This window comes from Orcinus orca, chromosome 7 (assembly GCF_937001465.1).
Source record: "Orcinus orca chromosome 7, mOrcOrc1.1, whole genome shotgun sequence".
Lineage (NCBI taxonomy): Eukaryota > Metazoa > Chordata > Mammalia > Artiodactyla > Delphinidae > Orcinus > Orcinus orca.
In genome coordinates, this window is record NC_064565.1 from 40247422 (window position 1) to 40264257 (window position 16836).

General features: G+C 38.4%; 1 long non-coding RNA gene across 2 annotated transcripts in view; it reads left to right on the plus strand.

Annotated features, from left to right (window-relative positions):
- LOC125965033 (uncharacterized) overlaps positions 1 to 16618 on the plus strand; it is an 83670-nt gene extending 67052 nt beyond the window's left edge. For both annotated transcript variants that reach the window (XR_007478496.1, XR_007478497.1), the window contains exon 3: positions 16468 to 16618. This is a non-coding gene — a long non-coding RNA (uncharacterized LOC125965033). The remainder of the gene's footprint in view (positions 1 to 16467) is intronic.
- The last annotated feature ends 218 nt before the right edge of the window (positions 16619 to 16836 follow it).

Here is a 16836-nt window from a genome sequence, read left to right on the forward strand (position 1 = left end):
ACGGGCCTAGCTGCTCCATGGCATGTGGGATCTTCCCGGACCGGGGCACGAACCCGTGTCCTCTGCATCGGCAGGTGGACTCTCAACCACTGCGCCACCAGGGAAGCCCTGTTGGAAGATTTTTAATCACAGTTTCCATTTCAGTGCTTGTGATTGGTCTGTTTATATTTTCTATTTCTTCCTGGTTCACTCTTGGAAGGTTGTGCTTTTCCAAGAGCTTGTCCATTTCTTCCAGGTTGTCCATTTTATTGGCATGTAGTTGCTTGTAGTAATCTCTCATGATCCTTTGTATTTTTGCAGTGTCAGTTGTTACTTGTCCTTTTTCATTTCTAATTTATTGATTTGAGTCTTCTCCCTTTTTTTCTTGATGAGTCTGGCTAATGGTTTATCAATTTTGTTTACCTTCTCAAAGAGCCAGCTTTTAGTTTTATTGATCTTTGATATTATTTTCCTTCATTTATTTTTCATTTATTTCTGATCTGACTTTCATGATTTGTTCCTTCTGCTAACTTTTGGGTTTTTTGTTTTTCTTTCTCTAATTTCTTTAGGTGTAAGTTTAGGTTGTTTATTTGAGTTGTTTCTTGTTTCTTGAGGTAAGATTGTATTGGTATAAACTTCCCTCTTAGAACTGCTTTTGCTGCATCCCATAGGTTTTGGGTCATTGTGTTTTCATTGTCATTTGTTTCTAGGTATTTTTTGATTTCCTCTTTTATTTATTCAGTGATCTCGGTTATTTAGTAGCATATTGTTTAGCCTCCATGTGTTTGTATTTTTTATAGTTTTTTTCCTGTAATTGATATCTAGTCTCATAGCGTTGTTGTCAGAAAAGATACTTGATACAATTTCAATTCTCTTAAGTTTACTAAGCCTTGATTTGTGACCCAAGATATAATGTATCCTGGAGAATGTTCCATGAGCACTTAAGAAGAAAGTGTATTCTGTTGTTTTGGGATGGAATATCCTATAAATATCAATTAAGTCCATCTTGTTTAATGTGTCATCTAAAGCTTGTGTTTCCTTATTTATTTTCATTTTGGATGCTCTATGCATTGGTGAAAGTGGTGTGTTAAAGTCCCCTACTATTATTGTGTTACTGTCAATTTCCCCTTTTATGGCTGTTTGCATTTGCCTTATGTATTGAGGTGCTCCTATGTTGGGTGCATAAATATTTACAATTATTATATGTTCTTCTTGGATTGGTCCCTTGATCATTATGTAGTGTCCTTTGTCTCTTGTAACAGCCTTTATTTTAAAGTCTATTTTGTCTGATATGAGTATTGCTACTCCAGCTTTCTTTTGATTTCCATTGGCATGGAATATCTTTTTCCATCCCCTCACTTTCAGTCTGTATGTGTCCCTAGGTGTGAGGTGGGTCTCTTGTAGACAGCATATATATGGGTGTTGTTTTTGTATCCATTCAGCCAGTCTATGTCTTTTGGTTGGAGCATTTAATCCATTTACATATAAAGGTAATTATCGATATGTATGTTCCTATTACCATTTTCCTAAGAGTTTTGGGTTTAGTTTTGTAGGTCTTTTCCCTCTCTTGTGTTTCCTGCCTAGAGAAGTTCCTTTAGCATCTGTTGTAAAGCTGGTTTGGTGGTGCTGAATTTTCCTAGCTTTTGCTTGTCTGTAAAGGTTTTAATTTCTCTGTCAAATTTGAATGAGATCCTTGCTCTGTAGAGTAATCTTGGTTGTAGGTTTTTCCCTTTCATCACTTTAAATATGTCCTGCCAGTCCCTTCTGGCTTGCAGAGTTTCTGCTGAAAGATCAGTTGTTAACCTCATGGGGATTCCCTTGTATGTTATTTGTTGCTTTTCCCTTGCTGCTTTTAATATTTTTTCTTTGTATTTAATTTTTTTTTTTTTTTTTTTTTTCTTTGCGGTATGTGGGCCTCTCACTGTTGTGGTCTCTCCCATTGTGGAGCACAGGCTCCGGATGTGCAGGCTCAGTTGCCATGGCTCATGGGCCTAGCTTCTCCGCGGCCTGTGGGATCTTCCCGGACCGGGGCACGAACTCGTGTCCCCTGCATTGGCAGGCGGACTCTCAACCACTGTGCCATGAAGGAAGCCCTGTATTTAATTTTTGATAGTTTGATAAATATGTGTCTTGGCATGTTTCTCCTTGGATTTATCCTGTTTGGGATTCTCTGTGCTTCCTGGACTTGATTGACTATTTCCTTTCCCATATTAAGGAAGTTTTCAACTATAATCTCTTCAAATATTTTCTTAGTCCCTTTCTTTTTCTCTTCTTCTGGGACCCCTATAATTCGAACGTTGGTATGTTTGATGTTGTCCCAGAGGTCTCTGAGACTGTCCTAAATTCTTTTCATTCTTTTTTTTTTATTCTGCTTTGCAGTAGTTATTTCTGCTGTTTTGTCTTCCAGGTCACTTATCCGTTCTTCTGCCTCAGTTATTCTGCTCCTTCTAGAGAATTTTTAACTTCATTTCTTGTGTTGTTCATCATTGTTTCTTTGCTCTTTAGTTCTTCTAGGTCCTTGTTAAATGTTTCTTGTGTTTTTTTGTCCATTCTATTTCCAAGGTTTTGGATCATCTTTACTATTATTATTATGATTTCTTTTTCAGGTAGACTGCCTATTTCCTCGTTATTTGTTTGGTCTGGTAGGTTTTTACCTTGCTCCTTCATCTGCTGCGTATTTCTCTGTCTTCTCATTATGCTTAATTACTGTGTTTAGGGTCTCCTTTTTGCAGGCTGCAGGTTCATAGTTCCCATTGTTTCTGGTGTCTGCCCCCAGTGGGTAAAGTTGGTTCAGTGGGTTGTGTAGGCTTCCTGGTGGGGGGAATGGTGCCTGTGTTCTGGTGGATGAGGCTGGGTCTTGTCTTTCTGGTGGGCAGGACCATGTCTGGTGGTGTGTTTTGGGGTGTCTGGGAACTTATTATGATTTTAGGCAGCCTCTCTGCTAATGGGTGGGGGTGTGTTCCTGTCTTGCTAGTTGTTTGGTATGGAGTGTCCAGTACTTGAGCTTGCTGGTTGTTGAGCTGGGTCTTAACGTTGAGGCGGAGATCTCTGGGAGAGCTCTTGCTGACTGATATTACGTGGGACCGGGAGGTCTCTGGTGGTCCAACGTCCTGAACTTGGCCCTCCCACCTCAGAGACTCAGACCTGACACCCGGTTGGAGCACCAAGACCGTTTTAGCCACACGGCTCAGAAGAAAAGGGAGAAAAAAAGAAAGAAGGAAAAAATATAATAAAATAAAAAAGGTATTAAAATAAAAAATATTAAAAGAAAAAAATTAAAATGTAAAAAAAAGAAAGAGAGCAACCAAACCAATGAACAAATCCACCAATGATAACAAGCACTAAAAACTATACTAAGATAAACATAAAAATCAGAAACTTGTCAGTTGCATATTGCAAACCCCAAGTGTACAGTTACTCCCAAAGTCCACCACCTCAATTTTGGGATGATTCGTTGTCTATTCAGATATTCCACAGATGCAGCGTACATCAACTTGATTGTGGAGATTTAATCCTGTGCTCCCGAGACTGCATGGAGTAGTTTCCCTTTCTCTTCTTCATACAGCTCCTAGAGTTCAGCTTTGGATTTGGCCCCACCTCTGCATGTAGGCCACCCTCTGGTGTCTGTTGTTCACCCAGAGAGGAGGGGGTTAAAGGAGCAGCTGATTAGGGGGCTCTGGCTCACTCAGGCTGGGGAGAGGGAGGAGTACGGAATGCGGGACAAGCCTGTGGTGGCAGAGGGCAGTGTGAGGTGGCAACAGTCTGAGGCATGCCGTGTGTTCTCCCAGGGAAGTTGTCCCTGGATCACGGGACCCTGGCAGTGGCAGGCTGCACAGTCTCCCAGGAGGGGAGGTGTATATAGTGACCTGTGCTTGCACACAGGATTCTTGGTGGCTGCAGCAGCAGCCTTAGAGTTTCATGCCCGTCTCTGGCTTCTGCGCTGATAGCCGCAGCTCACGCCTGTCTCTGGAGCTCATTTAGGCGGTGCTCTGAATCTCCTCTCCTCGTGCACCCCAAAACAATGGTCTCTTGACTCTTAGGCAGGTCCAGGCTTTTTCCCGGACTCCCTCCCGGCTAGCCGTGGTGCACTAGCCCCCTTCAGGCTGTGTTCACGCAGCCAACCCCAGTCCTCTCCCTGGGATCCGACCTCCTACGCCTGAGCCTCAGCTCCCAGCCCCCACCTGCCCCAGTGGGTGAGCAGACAAGTGTCTCAGGTTGGTGAGTGCCGGTCAGCACTGATCCTCTGTGCAGGAATCTCTCCACTTTGCTCTCTGCACCCCTGTTGCTGTGCTCTCCTCCGTTGGCTCTGAAGCTTTCCCCACCACACCCCCTGTTTCCACCAGTGCAAGGGCTTCCTAGTGTGTGGAAACTTTTCCTCCTTCACAGCTCCCTCCCAGAGGTCCAGGTCCTGTCCCTATTCTTTTGTCTCTGTTTTGTTTTTTTCTTTTGCCCTGCCCAGTTACATGTGGATTTTCTTGCCTTTTGGGAAGTCTGTCATCTTCTGCCAGCTTTCAGTAGGTGTTCTGTAGTTGTTCCACATGTAGATGCATTTTTGATGTATTTGTGGGGAGGATGGTGATCTCCACTTCTTATTCCTCTGCCATCTTAAAGATATATCAGTGTATATCAATGTATATCAGTGTATATCCACTCTTGAAGGAGCTGAATGACGAGCCATTCTGTGCTGTCTTAAAGAATATGTTACTATATATTTTCAGAGTTAAAAGGAAACCTGAATGACTGTCTTATCAATTTCCCATCCTTCAAGTGGAGTCACATATAAGTTAGTTCATACCAGTGAGATATTACCCAATTTTGAACTTTCTCTAGCAAAAGCCTTCCTTCTCAATACCCAACTTCTAGTGAATTTAGCAAACCTCACAGTGAGGAAAACCTTCATAAATAACTTCCCTTTCAATCAGGTCCATTTTTTGCTTCTGTCCTGTACAGAGGACAGCTGGTCCAAATGTGTTTGAGATTCTTGACTTTCTTTTGACCATTTTAACATCTACATTGATTTTGGAGATTTTGTTTTATTCTCCTTTTTTCTTCCTTTTTGTCAAAAGCATTTTGTCATCTGGCTTTTTTATTTTTCTTTAAGTTAAATACATTAATCTTGGTTGGAGAATATTAGGACAGCATTTGAGATAAGTTGAGACCCCCTAGGATGTTTTATATTTGACCTTGGGATTCATTGCTTTATGTGTAGTAATATTTTGAGTTCTTGAAAGTTGCCAGTGATACCTATATCTTACTCTTTTCTTAGTCACATTACTTGATCTTCCCTAATATTTCTCGTAACTACATAACATGTATATAGTTATGATAGTTTTATACATGCTAACCATGTAAGCAGAATATGTATTATCAATATGTATTATCTAAAAATAGATATTTTTCCCTAAAGAACTGTCTGAACTAAATATATTTACAGATTTATAATTCAAGTGATTAAAGGTAGGGATATTGATCTTTAATATGTAAATAGGTTATATTTTACAACAGCAAATAATCAGCAAATTTTAATTTTGTCTATTTTTTATTCAGTTTTAGAATGTAAATGATGCCAAGGAATTTAATCTTAAAATATTGTAATTCATATAGTTGAGGAAAAATATTTTTATGTTGTATAAGGGAATCAAATTTTTATTTTTATTATTTTTATAAATTCATTTTTTATTTTATTTATTTTTTGCTGCATTGGGTCTTTGTTGCTGCGTGCGAGCTTTCTCTAGTTGCAGCGAGTGGGGGCTACTCTTCATTGTAGTGCACAGGCTTCTCATTGCGGTGGCTTCTCTTGTTGTGGAGCACGGGCTCTAGGCATGTGGGCTTCAGTAGTTGTGGTGCGTGGGCTCAGTAGTTGTGGCTCGCAGGCTCTAGACCGCAGGCTCAGTAGTTGTGGTGCACGGGCTTAGTTGCTCCGTGGCATGTGGGATCTTCCCAAACCAGGGCTCGAACCCGTGTCCCCTGCATTAGCAGGCAGATTCTTAACCACTGCACCACCAGGGAAGCCTGGAATCAAACTTTTTAAAAAAATTATTACACTGTGTCCCACATCTAATAGGATTTTGTTTATTTTATTATTATTTTTTAGAAGGGCATAACATTTTGCCATAAAATGGAATTGTTTGGACTGGTTCTTTGGTTTAGAATGATAGGTAATACTGTTTCTCTCTCTCTCTCTTTTTTTTCTCTCTTTACTGTGAGAAGCTGTATCTGATGTTTTATCTGTTTTATCTTGCTATAAAAAGATTCAGTCCATCCAATTAGTTAATTTTTTGAAGCTGACATTATGGCAGCCCATTCATTTGAGTCTCACCCTATAGCTTAAGCAATCAATTCAGTTTGCATGGAGAAAGGGCATAAGGACAGAGAAGGTTGTGAAAATTCTCACTGAAGGAAGAATAGTGAAGCTGGAATCATCATTTGTCCTGATTTATCTCAGTTTCCTTTAATATGGGAATATTAATGCCCTCTTTCTCTGTTCACTCCAAAATTATGTTTTAAGCTTAAATCCAAATCTAGATTTAGGATTATTTTTTAGTTTTGAAGAGCAGGTCGGCATTTTCCATCTCAGACATCATGTTTATTAGAAATCTAGGCTGTGCCACTTGAGTAGAGGAATTTCTTAACTCCAAAATTTATGAGACTTCTGTCTTTTAGGAGAAAAATATGGGATTTTCTTTCCTTAAAGCATGTTTTTATTGGGACAGCCTGTTTGCCGTTGCAGCTTAAAACTGATCCCCAAAGAGTAAAACCTCAATGAATCATTGGGTTGCTTGCCTTGGAGCAAGGCCAGGAGCAGTACATTTTCAAGATAAACAGTGTTCGGGCTGAAAGAATGGCACAGATTTCTCAGGTGGAGTGTTCTCACTCCCCTTCCGACATGTACTATATTACAGTGTCTTACAGATAAGCCTTGAGGGAAAGCCAGCCTGAAATAACTTTATTTCATGATAGTTATTTCCTGGATATTTTAACCAAGTTTTCTTGAATAGTCCAGAGAACATGGCTTTGAATTCATTGACACTCACTGGTTGATGCCTGTTTTTATGTTCATCTCCACATTTTAATGAAGCAGGGGCCCTGATACCTGTTTTGTTCATTGCTGTATCCTGACTCCTAGCACAGAGCCTTGCCCAGACCAGGTGCTCGGCACACATTGACTGAATGCATGTTGAATGAATGAATTCAGGTTCACATCAATTGAAATTTGATTATAAACATAAGTCTAGGATGCTGTAAATGCAGCCAAATTATACCAGACTGGAACTTCTGGTCTTTATAATTGGCCATGTTTATGCCTTCTAAATAACCATACTGTGGTAGTTATGAGTTGACTCATTCTTGTTTATTCGTCCCTTCATTCATCCAAAAGATATTTATTACCTTGTCCGTGGTTGGCATTTTGCTAGCAATTAAGATATAGCAATGAGATATATCAGGCCTCTTGGATATATCAAGATGCATGAGGCATTTGCCCGCTGTCCTTGGTCTTGCCGTTCTGTATTTGGTTTGTTTAAGGTAAGCACAAAAATATTTACAAAATAAGGTCAATAAGGGAGAGACTGAAATGGTCAGAGTAGGGAGAAATCATGCATTGCTAAGGGATAGAAGAGGTTTACTGAAGAAGCTAGGACTCAAGGATACATAGGATTTCAGAAGGTAAAATTGGTGACAGAGAGCTTCCCAGTGCTGTATGAGTAGTGTGCATGAGTGTGTGAGTGTGTGTGTGTGTGTGTACATTTGAACATTTCACTGGAGAGAAGAGGAGTGGGGCAGAAAAAGAGAAGTATGTTCCAAGACAAATTAATTGTTTTACCTATGTTAGCACTCTCTCTTACTCTATTCCTATATCTGAGGAGATTGGAGACCCCTGGGGTTAGTGCTTTTGTCTTTGTATTCTCCATGATCCTTTGTCAGTATATGCTCATGGTCAGGTTTCTGGAACTTACAGTGGCTTGTTTGGATTGAGAGTGCCGCTGACTGGTATAATAATGCATTGTTTGGGAGATCAAGATTAGAGACATTTAGTTGCTTCTGCTTGCTCATCTCACCAAAATCAACTATTAATCACAACGTAGTTCAGTTTTTCTAAGTAAGAGTATTACACCTGGGGATTATTTGTAGACATTTTCTTAGAGTACAAAAGTATCCTTTAAAGCATTGAGCAGATTTTAACAGAAGATAATGCTTGTGATTTTAAAGTTAATACAGTAACAAGCAAACATCATACATTCCCTGAACTTTCATATGAATAAAGTTTAATTTATTTGCTCATTTTATTCTTTCAAATCAATTTTACTAATGTGTATTCATGGAATCTTGTTGACATTTTCTTTATTATCCAAAACTATACCTTGTTTTCATGCTAAAGTGTTCTCCCCATATTCAGGGACCGATGTGTACAATGAGTTGTTCTAGATCAGGCATTTATAAAAAGATGATGTGTGTACTTGGTGCAGTCCATATATCCTGTGGAATTATATGAAATCCTACATGCACACAGTCAGTCCTCATTATTCATGGATTCTGTATATGAAAATTTGCCTACTTAATAAAATTTTTTGTAACCTTCAAATCAATACTCATAGTGCTTCTGTAGTCGTTAGCAGACATGCACAGAGCAGCAGAAATTTGAAGTTGCCCAACATACACTCCCAGCTAAGGTCCATCAAGGCAACCCTTACCTTCCTGTTTCAGTGCTCAGACTGTAAACGTGCCTTTTTCATAGTCTGTTTGGTGCCATGTTTTTCATAATTTTGTGCTTTCTATGGGTAATTTTCCTGTTTGAAATGACCCCCAAGCATACTGCTAAAGTGTTGTCTCGTGTTTCCAAGAGCAAGAAGGCTGTGCTGTGCCTTATGGAGAAAATATATGTGCCAGATAAGCTTCATTCTGGCATGAGTTATGGTGCTCTGACTGTGGGTTCAATGTTAATGAATCAACAGTATATATTAAATAAGGTGTCTTTAAACAGAAACACACATAAAACAAAGTTATGTATTGATTGGTTGATGAAAATGTTGTGTCCAGACGCTCACAGGAACCTAACCCTGCGTTCCCCCTAGTGATGGTTTAGTATTCGCTAATTCAGTGTTCCTGGTGACTGTATAGAACGTAACTCCAGTGAATAACAAGAATTGAGGTGCACATGTCTTTCTGAGGCGAGAGACCGTAATACTCATCAGATTCTCCACGGGGACCGTGGCTCCCTCGAAGCCTAAGAACCCTTGTTTCTCTTTGGGAGTTCTTCCCATTCTGGTATTCTCGGACTACTAGGCCTGCTATGTAGAAACTGGAGCTAGTGTGCTGGTACTGAAGTGTTAAAGAAAGAGAGCAACACAGAGATCCGGAAACTAGAGATCCACATCTCCACGTCTCCACTGACTGAGTAATCTCACCATTACTGACTTTTGCAGTCAGATGGAGCTGGTTTGAATCCTAATTTTTCAGCTTACTAGCTTTGTGATCCTTGGCAAAAATGTTTAACCTCTTTGAGTTTTCTTCTATGTCAAGTAGACACAATAATACCTACCTTGGAAGGTTATTTTAAAGATTAAATTAGAGGATGAGTTTAAAGAACCATGTAAAGTCCCTGGGAATAGTCAAAACCATTATTATAAATGTCATTATGGTACAGTATACACTTAATAGATCATTGTTAGTTTCTCTCTTTTTCTGCTTCCCACTTGGGAATAGCATGAGATCCATTTTCTAATAACTGGATGAATTAAATTAACTCTGGAATTGCCTCTTTCTCGCAGGCAATAACTAGTGGAGAAAGCAGGACGTGCTCTCAGGGCTCTGGTTTTCTTCCTGCTGATTTCTCTGGTCCGGAGGGCCACTGCAGTGATGATGGATGACTGGAGCTCTGGGTGGCACTGATGGGGAGCACTGTTTTGGTTACAAGGGGGATAACCATCCCCAACTCCTGACCAAGAATGGAGGGCTCATGCTTCAGTGCTCTCCCAGGTGCCTGTCTCCCAAAGGGAAGATGGGGTGACTGTAGCAGTTCAGAGGCCTGTGAATGACACTCAGATGCCCTCTTCACATCCACCTGAAGGGGACTCTTAGGATTTCACTTTCCTAATTTGAGAACCTGAAACCCCATTTCTCCTTAAGAATGTCTTAGGCTAATTATTTCCCATAGCATTTCAGAATTCCCCTGACATCTTAAATATGTAAGACAACGTAAGTATGATGACACATCATTGAAGAATGAGGTTTTCTACATTAATGGGTTTTCCAGGTGAAACTGGTCCCTTGCTGTGTTTTGCTTTAATAATTTCATAGAACTGGTCATAAGTTGTATTATACACTTTTTTGACATCTTATATGTGTTTAAATAAAGTGGATAATTTAAACTTTTCTTGATTACTTATGAGTGAACTGCTGTACTATGTTATAGAACATAGCAACTCCCTCAGAGCCTGCTAAAGCAAGTAGATGAATTGTCCACATATATTAATAACCTTAGTTTGCTTACTTTGAGTTTTTTTTAAATGTTGTTGGATTTTTGTTACTAGGTGACATAAGTTGGTGAGGAATGCCAACGTAGTTCACATTCTTGAATGAGTTATGGTAAAAATGATAAAGTAAGTTCTGATTATTTGCATATCAACACAATCCCAACCATTTGCATCCATATTTGTTTACTAAATATATGGACATTATCATATTTATTAATATAAAGTACTGTAGCATTATAGTAATACATTTGATATTTATATTTAATGTATTAATATAACATATTTGAATGGATTAAAATATACACAGGACTTTAATATATATTTTTCCCTCATTCCTGTGAATTCTTGCTCCGCATAAGCCAATGAAATAGGCCTAGGATATTTTGTGGCCTGGGATGAAGCTGGTTACTGAGGAGTTTGAAACCTCAAGATAGCCCCACAATATTACTATGAATTGGATGCGTTAGTCATAAATATGTTTCCTCAGAGTGCAGTGTTTATATACCATTTCCTGTCTAGTTCTAGGCCTCTGAAGTTGACCCTTAGGCGCCACCATTTTCTGTCTAGAGGTAACATTATACCCAAGGGCTCACAGAATGACCTCACTCCTTTTAGGTCTGGCAAAATTAACCTTTTGTCTGCAATATAATCTCACTCAATTAAAAACAAACAACAATGGCCAGAATATAAATAAAAACAACAGCAGGCTTTACTCTCCAGTGTGTCTCTTTTGCCCTGGATGGAAATGACCCAACTCAAAGCCCCTGTGCTGATTTACTTACTTTGGTGCTAGCTGAGTGATGCTGGACCTGGCAGGCAAACTTTCAGTTTCTCTCTGTCTGTAACAGCCAAAATGGCCGTCTCTGCATAATTTGAAAACTACAGTCAGTGAAATACAGACAAAGAAATGTGGTTGCTGTGAAATAAAATGACTATCACAAAGGGAGAGATCAAATGTGAGAGAAGGTGCATTTAATGTAAAAAACACAACTGGGTGTCATTCTATTTCAAAGCAACCTAAGTGGAGAGTACAAATATAATGCATGATAATGAGGGTGCCCAATTTTGAAAGTGGTTTTTAAAATGCTGCCGCAGAATGCTATCTAGAGTCTCTTAGGAAAAAGCAAAATCTCATCAGGGACCTTTTCAAGAATCATTTTCTCCTGTTTTAAATGATCTCACGTGAACTGGCTATTAGTCGACTTGGCATAACACTCTATTATTCATTATTTTGACCGCTTGCAAAAGGAACAAAAGGCCTGTTATTAGTAATTTGCCAATTGTTGGGAGACTTAATCTAGGTACTTACAGAGCTCTTTGCCTCATGCTTATTTTGTTGTATGAGGTTGTATGATCTGAGGGTATTCACGGCCCCCTCGTGCTCAACTCATGTAATCCCTTCGCAAGTGATTAGTGTGGAAGAAATGATTGACTCTGAATACCAGGCCTCTGAGCATATTGAAGAAGCCTTTTCTCCTCACGCAGGAGATTCTGGCTTTGGGGGTAAAGAAGGCTTTTCCCTTTATTTGTGTACAGATTTCTTTCTTCTTCTAAGGGTACAATGAAGATGATTGCATTATTAACAAGGTCATTTGTGACCCACTGAGCACCTCACTGCTTGCTGGATGTGCTGTGTCATATATGGTCCATGCTATGGTATTACTTTTCAGAAGTCCCCAGATTTCCCTCTAAGGGATTGTAGTCCTATAGGGCAAGTACAGTGCAAGTGACCTAAGAGATAAGTTGCTACATGGGTGCAGAGGAGGAAGAAATCTCTTTCACAAGGCAACAGGACAGGTTCCATGAAAGAAATGCCATGTGCAAAGATGATGAGTATAATTTCAATACGTGGAAATTGTAAGGGACTTTAGGATGGGGTTTATAGATAACATAAAGAATGTGAGTAAAGTAGCAGAAGAATAGAACATATTTCTCCAGAAGCCTGGCTATCAGAAGCAACCTAATACAGAGTGTTCTAAAAGGATTTTAATTGCTCCTTTTTATGATCATGCATATTGCCATGGTTCATGTGATGGCGGGGCTTGTGGTCTGGGAACTGTTTGATAGCATCATGTTGACTGATGAATTCTTATAGGTCTTATGCAATGGCTTTGATCTTAATGTACTACCACAGTAATGTCACAGCCGTATTTCATGGTACATGCTAGCTGTGATTGTGCTTGGCCATTTGTCTGATACATAACAACCCTTCTGAAGCTCTGAATCATGATTATGCATATACTTATTTACATACAGTTTATAATGAAAATAAAAAAATGATAGACTACATACAGAATATTTGGGTCTGAATCAAATCTTTTATTTTAATTCATGTTATTTTGGAGTTAAGATTTCTATATTCTAGAAGTAGCTTTATTTTTGAACAGATTGGAGATAAAAAAAAGTATTCCAGTGTGAAAAAGCACAGGCTGAGTTGAAAAAGAAAACGACACAAAAAAACCCAGAAAGTTATCCTTTGGGACTGTATTAGAGAATATTTGTAGGGAAATACAGTAGGTATTTGGGTATCAGGATCAGATTAAATTTGCAATGAAAAATAAAACATAAAAAATTAACTTCAGAAAGGGAAGTTTATACAGAATATATAAGAAACAGCATGTATTGTCTTTCAGCTATCTTTCCTCTGGACTTGAATGTTTTCAAGACTAGCTTGTAGAATAAAATGAGTTTTATGAAGAATTTGAACAACTCAGCCTTTTTAAGGATACAAATTTGAGTTTAAGTGATCTGCTTTTCTCTTTTTTGGAGAGAGGGCGTGCAGGAGTAGGGGAGGGAGAGGAGGATGGATGGAGGGACTGAGGACCTGGTTTGTTACTATCTAATAGGAGCTTCCATTTTGGGCAGTTTCATGCCAATCCCCATCTCTCTTTCCAGCTCTCTGGCTTTGGGCAAGTTTCTTAAATTCCCTACAACTCTATTTCCTCATCTGCAAAATGGAGATAAAATGCCCGTGTGTTAGGGTTGTTGTGACATATTATTACAAATGTAATAATGTACATAAAGTACGTAACTCTGTGTCCAGTATATATTACCCACTCACTCTAGGTATTTATCACATACCCTTTTTGAGCAAGACACTTTGATTTATACCTCTTACTTAATCCTCATAATAGTCCTGTGAATATTATTGACTCTCAATTTACAGATTAAAATTTTGAAACTTAAGGGACTAAAGTGGTTTTTACAAGTTTAAACAAACCTAAGGGTAATAGCCAGGAGTTCAACTTAGATCTGACAGTTTCAAGCCTGCAAAAGCACCATTGCATTAAATTCAATCATTCCCTCCCCCTCTCTCTCTCCTCTCCTCTCCATTCCCTTTCCTTCTCTCTGTAGTTCTGATTTCTCCAAGTAGAGTCTTTAAAAAAACAATGTTCCTCATGATAACACGCAAATTATATGGAATGAAACAATATTTTCATTCCAGTAAGTTGAAATAAATATGATGACATCATTGTATCTCCAAACACCATTAATTCCCTTCAAAAATATATCCCATTCTTTATTTTTTTATACTCAAGTAATGCATACTAATTGTAGAGACGTTAGGAAATATAAATAAAAAATAAATACTCAATATCCAAAGACAATCATAGATAACATTTTAGTGCGTGTCTTCAATTCATACCTATCCATATACTATTTTTCCCTCTTATAACAGTATCATATTAGAGTTTGATTTATAATGGACTGTTTTTACTTAATGATCATTCAGAACTATCTTTCCAAATTGGTAAATGTACGTCTATGTAATCATGTCTATCAGCTACATAGCATTCCATCGTATAAAGGTACCTGTTTAAATAATCCTTGTTATTGGATACTTTTTTTTTTCCGGTTTTCTACTTTTATAAGCTGTAGACTCTTGCATATACATTTTTGTGCTATTGGCCAATTATATCCTTAGGATAATTCCCTAGAAGTGGGACTTATGGGTTGGTGTTTATACCCTTCTCTGGCTCTTAATGTATATTGCCAAATTCCTTCCCTTAAAGAAAGGATCAAATTATACTCCTCCTAGCAATGTATGAGAATGACCATTTTACACGCCCACACTAATGGTTATCAGGCCTTTTAATCTTTGAGAACTCCATTAGGCAAAAAAATAATGTGACTTTATTGCTTTTCTTTGCATTCCAGTGTCTATCCATTCTATAATAATCACATTTCTAAGACTACTATCTAAACAAAATGTAAATTCATTAGGTCAAAGACAAAATCTCTATATACTTAAATATTTATATCTGACATCTTTCTAAAGTAGAATAAATCCCTAAAGAGGCATTTGAGACACTACTTGGCAGAAAACCATGGATTAACAGTATACAACCTTATTAAGAACATCCTTGAATTTTATTTTAAACCTCAAGCTCATTGTTCTTAGAGCTCATTTGCTAAAGTAATCTCCTCCTGAAAATGACAAACCCTCCACTAGGAAGAATCTCAAATGAGAGGAAAGAAGGTTATGGAAGGTAAGCCTTGACATCACCTGACTTTTGTGACCAGGTGGGACTTCAGTCTCCTTCAGTCTTTGTCCCTCTGTGGTCAGTGCCAGAGTGGCCAGGGGTATAATGCCGATGTCTCCTCAGGCCTCAGTGGGAAAAATGAAAAACTATGCAAAATATGCTTGATAGTTTTGTTTTGGGGAATACTGAACAGAATTGATAGACTGACCCTTCATGAATGTGTGTCCCCATTCAAAAAAAAGAAAGAGAAAACTTACTAAACAATACATAGCTACTGCTTTGTTTTAAACAAAATTCTTATATTGCCCCACAAAGAAGACACTGGAGTAGTATTGTCTTTCCATATACTCTACATCAGTTTGCCAAATGATTATTTATGCTGTGCAGTTGGGTTACACCATTTACACACACACACGTACACACACACTCACACACATCTTACTAGGTGCTGAAAAATAATGGCCAGCTACCACTAAGAAGATAATGTCTTTAGGGTCCTTAAACAATTAACCTCAATTTGGAAACTGAGCAAGTCTAAGCTATGTTTTGCTAAACATGATTTTTCCACTTAATTTTACCCTTCCTCCATATTATTTAAACCATCATGTAATTTCAAATTTCATACCAAAAATTAATTTATAGTTGAATCAGCAGCACTTTATTTATTAAGAAGCACATATCATTTAAAGAGGCTTCCTTAGAATAGGAAGTTTCATTTAGCTAAATCTAAGGAAACAAAGATAGTCAACTCTTTGTTTGATTATAGCCTGGGATCTCATATTATCCAAGCGCATTCCTTGACCAGACACATTTAATGATTGGTCAAACCAGGTTCAAGAGAAAAGTACTGCTCTGTTATTAAAAGGAAACTTAATGATTGCATCTCCATTGGGAACATTATAAAATCCATAATAACGTTTACTTTGTGCACTGACCACAGAGTACTTGATCTTGGCATTCCATGATGCTTCTCATACTTCAAAGGTTGAAAGCACAGTGAAATTTCAGTCAGCAACCTTTGGTTCCATTTCCTGGGAATGAGATAGCTTAAGTCTGTGAATTACTCAAAAACAATCAAAATGTGAGTGCAATGATAGATGTTGGTGTTTTTTTTTTTTTTTCCAATGTATATAAAAAGGCACCTTTTCCAAATGCCCCATGTTTGTGTTCAAAATGAGCTAGCGGAACTGTACAGTATATTCACTGTGAAGGAATCAAGAATTATAAAACACTTAGAATTTATGAAGGAACAAAATATCACAAAACTGTGGAGTGATACCCCAGATTCACTGAATAATCTGAGAAAGGAATGGAAGGAATAATATGAGCTAACACTTATATTGTGCTTGTTATGTGCTAGATACTGTTTTTAGTGCTTAGTAGGTATTAATTCTTTCAACCCTCCAGATAGCCCTGTGAGATATTTTATTTGTCCAAGAGATCAGTAAGACACAGAGAGGTTAAATGTCTTGCCAGATATCACAGAGCTGGTAAATGGCAGGACTGTAATATGAATTTTCTTCTGATTTAAGGTGATACGTCTAGATGGCCAGGTGAAAACCGAGCACTGCTGAGAAGCCCCGAGGAAAAGTGCAGCCTCCACACGAAGTTTTATTATTGGCTTCTGGGGAAGTGGTAAGTTTGCAAATATCATCACACATTTAAATGCTTTAAGAACTAATGTGACAGCTTGACATTTGGGGAAGAAACTGTGCTGGTTTCTAAGGTCTGAGTCTACCACTAAATATCTGGGGAATCTGGGTTAAAACATGTCATTTTCTGGGGCTCAGTTTCTTCTGTGTAAAGCAAAAGGGATGGTGATGTGCAAAAAGATTCTACAGTTCTTTTATGAGATAGGCGCTTAAGCACATTGTGGTCTGGTGGCGAAATCTCTCTGTCCA